At 35.3% G+C, this 4,055-nt stretch overlaps 1 non-coding gene across 1 annotated transcript; it reads left to right on the forward strand.

Annotated features, from left to right (window-relative positions):
* The first annotated feature begins 1,320 nt into the window (after positions 1-1,320).
* Positions 1,321-1,428, forward strand: LOC148567733 (small nucleolar RNA R71). Its single transcript, XR_015882605.1, has one exon. It is a non-coding gene; the product is annotated as a small nucleolar RNA R71 (small nucleolar RNA).
* The last annotated feature ends 2,627 nt before the right edge of the window (positions 1,429-4,055 follow it).

Here is a 4,055-nt window from a genome sequence, read left to right on the forward strand (position 1 = left end):
TATGAAATCAGCAGGGATGTAAAGGCCTTCAACCTTTACTAACACGTCCTTTACTTGTCCATAAGCCTATTTTCTAGAATTGTCTGCCATCTCTAATGAGATTCTAGCAGTTTGTACCTCAAAGATTCCCAGTTTCTCCATTACAGAGAGTGGCATGAGGTTTATTCCTGACCCAAGGTCACATAGAGCCTTCTCAAAGGTCATGGTGCCTATGGTACAAGGTATTAGGAACTTTCCAGGATCCTGTTTCTTCTGAGGCAATCTTAGTTGATCTAATGCATTTAGTTCATTGGTGAACAGTGGAGGTTCATCTCCCCAAGTCTCATTACCCAATAAATTGGCATTCAGCTTCATGATTGCACCAAGGAACTTGGCAACTTGCTCTTTAGTAACATCCTCATTCTCTTCAGAAGAAGAATACTCATCAGAGCTCATGAAGGGCGTAAGGAGGTTCAATGGAATCTCTATGGTCTCTAGATGAGCCTCAGAGTCCTTTGGTTCCTCAGAGGAAAACTCCTTGGGATTCACGTCCTCCCCTTCTTCCTTGGATTCGGCCATGATGGTTATATCAATGGCCTTGCACTCTACTTTTGGATTTTCTTCTGTATTACTTGGGAGAGTACTAGGAGGGATTTCAGTGATCCTTTTACTTAGCTGGCCCACTTGTGCCTCCAAATTTCTAATGGAGGACCTTGTTTCATTCATGAAACTCAGAGTGGCCTTAGATAGATCAGAGACTAAGTTTGCTAAATTAGAGGTATTTTGTTCAGAGTTCTCTGTTTGTTGCTGAGTGGATGATGGAAAAGGCTTGCTATTGCTAAACCTGTTTCTTCCACCATTATTAAAGCCTTGTTGAGGCTTTTGTTGATCCCTCCATGAGAGATTTGGGTGATTTCTCTATAAAGGATTATAGGTGTTTCCATATGGTTCACCCATGTAATTCACCTCTGCTATTGCAGGGTTCTCAAGATCATAAGCTTCTTCTTCAGAAGATGCCTCTTGAGTACTGTTGGATGCAACTTGCATTCCATTCAGACTCTGAGAAATCATATTGACTTGCTGAGTCAATATTTTATTCTGGGCCAATATGGCATTCAGAGTATCAATTTCAAGAACTCCCTTCTTCTGAGGCGTCCCATTACTCACAGGATTCCTCTCAGAAGTGTACATGAACTGGTTATTAGCAACCATGTCAATGAGTTCTTGAGCTTCTGGAGGTATTTTCTTTAGGTGAATGGATCCACCTGTAGAAGTATCCAATGACATCTTAGCTAATTCAGATAGACCATCATAGAATATATCCAAGATGGTCCATTCTGAAAGCATGTCAGAGGGACACTTTTTGGTCAGTTGCTTGTATCTCTCCCAAGCTTCATAGAGGGATTCACCTTCTTTTTGTCTGAAGGTTTGAACATCCACTCTAAGCTTGCTCAGCTTTTGAGGAGGAAAGAACTTGGCTAAGAAAGCCGTGACCAGCTTATCCCAAGAGTTCAGGCTATCTTTGGGTTGAGAGTCCAACCACACTCTAGCTCTATCTCTTACAGCAAAAGGGAAAAGCATGAGCCTGTAGACTTCAGGATCTACTCCATTAGTCTTAACAGTATCACAGATCTGCAAAAATTCAGTTAAGAACTGAAAAGGATCTTCAGATGGAAGTCCATGGAACTTGCAGTTCTGCTGCATCAGAGAAACTAATTGAGGTTTCAGCTCAAAATTGTTTGCTCCAATGGTGGGGATGGAGATGCTTCTTCCATGTAAATTGGAATTAGGTGCAGTAAAGTCACCAAGCATCCTCCTTGCATTATTATTATTATTTTCGGCTGCCATCTCCTCTTCTTGTTCGAAAATTCCTGTAAGGTTGTCTCTGGATTGTTGTATTTTAACTTCTCTTAGTTTCCTCTTCAGAGTCCTTTCAGGTTCAGGATCTGTTTCAACAAGAATGTTCTTGTCCTTGCTCCTGCTCATATGAAAAAGAAGGGAACGGAAAATAATAACAGGGATCCTATTTACCACAGTATAGAGGTTCCCTTGTTGTGAGTAGAAGAAAAGAAGAGTAGAAGAGAAAAGAAAGGAGAATCCAAACAGAAGGGTGAGGATAGGAGTAGTAATTTGAGATGAAGAGAAGTGTTAGTAAATAAATAAATAAATAGAAGAAGATGAGAGAGAGAGAAGTTTTCGAAAATAATTTTTGAAAAAGAGTTAGTGATTTTCGAAAATTAAAGGGGGAATAAAATTAGTTTCAAAATTTGAAACAATTAGTTAATTAAACGAATTTTGAAAAAGGAGGGAGATAATTTTCGAAAATTAGAGAGGGATAGTTAGTTAGGTAGTTTTGAAAGAGATAAGAAACAAACAAAAAGTCAATTAGTTAGTTGAAACAAATTTTGAAAATCAATTTTTTAAAAGATAAGAAGATAAGGAGTTAGAAAAGATATTTTAAAAAAATAAGATAGAAAGATATTTTTTGAAAAGATATGATTGAAATTAGTTTTGAAAAAGATTTGATTTTTAAAATCACAATTAATGACTTGATTCACAAGAAATCACAAGATATGATTCTAGAGCTTAAAGTTTGAATCTTTCTTAACAAGTAAGTAACAAACTTGAAATTTTTGAATCAAAACATTAATTATTGATGATATTTTCGAAAATATGATATAAAATTAAGAAAAAGATTTTTGAAAAATATTTTTAAAATTTTCGAAAATAAATAAGAAAAATGAAAAAGATATGATTTTTGAAAATGATTTTGAAAAAGATAAGATTTTCAAATTGAAAATTTGATTTGACTAATAAGAAACAACTAGATTTTAAAATTTTTTGAAAAAGTCAATTCAAATTTTCGAAATTTATGAGAGAAAAAAGGAAAGATATTTTTTTTTATTTTTGAATTTTTAATGATGAAAGAGAAAAACATGAAAATGACGCAATGCATGAAAATTTTGGATTAAAACAATGAATGCATGCAAGAATGCTATGAATGTCAAGATGAACACCAAGAACACTTTGAAGATCATGATGAACATCAAGAACACATTTTTGAAAATTTTTATATGCAAAGAAAACATGCAAGACACCAAACTTAGAAATTTTTCATGTATAGACACTATGAATGCAAGAATGCATATGAAAAATAAGAAAAGACACAAAACAAGAAAATATGAAGATCAAACAAGAAGACTGGCCAAGAACAACTTGAAGATCATGAAGAACACTATGAATGCATGAATTTTTCGAAAAATGCAAAATGAATATGCAATTGACACCAAACTTACAATTTGACTCAAGACTCAAACAAGAAACATGAAATATTTTTTATTTTTATGATTTTCTAATTTTTTTTTTTTGAAAACGGAAAATAAGGATTCCAAAATTTTTAATATGAATTCCAGGAATCTTGCATTCTTAGTCTAAAGCTTCAGTCCAGGAATTAGACATGGCTCACTAGCCAGCCAAGCTTTCAATGAAAGCTCCGGTCCAAAACACTAGACATGGCCAATGGCCAGCCAAGCTTTAAGTGACAAATCAAGCAAACAGCAGCTGATGGATTAGCAACAACTAGCTTGCTCTTGATAATGTTGGGTTGGAAGCCCCAGTCCAAAAGAATTTAGACATGGCTTTACAGCCAGCCAGGCTTCACATGCTTCATGAAACTCTAGAATTCATTCTTAAAAATTCTGAAGAACATAAAATAAATTTTTTTTTTCAAAAATTAAAGGAGAAATTTTTGAAAGATTTTTGAAAACTTTTTGAAAAGAAAATTACCTAATCTGAGCAACAAGATGAACCGTCAGTTGTCCAAACTCGAACAATCCCCGGCAACGGCGCCAAAAACTTAATACATGCGAAATTGTTACTCAGGTTGTAAAATTTGTTGTTCGTTTTCTCCCTGGCAATGGCGCCAACAAACTGGTGCAAAATACCATGGTCCAAACATAACTTCACGACTTCGCACAACTAACCAGCAAGTGCACTGGGTCGTCCAAGTAATAAAACCTTACGTGAGTAAGAGTCGATCCCACGGAGATTATCAGCTTGAAGCAAGCTATGGTCTC

This window comes from Arachis ipaensis, chromosome B4, assembly GCF_059453495.1.
Source record: "Arachis ipaensis isolate K30076 ecotype BB chromosome B4, ASM5945349v1, whole genome shotgun sequence".
In the NCBI taxonomy this organism is placed as follows: Eukaryota; Viridiplantae; Streptophyta; class Magnoliopsida; order Fabales; family Fabaceae; genus Arachis; species Arachis ipaensis.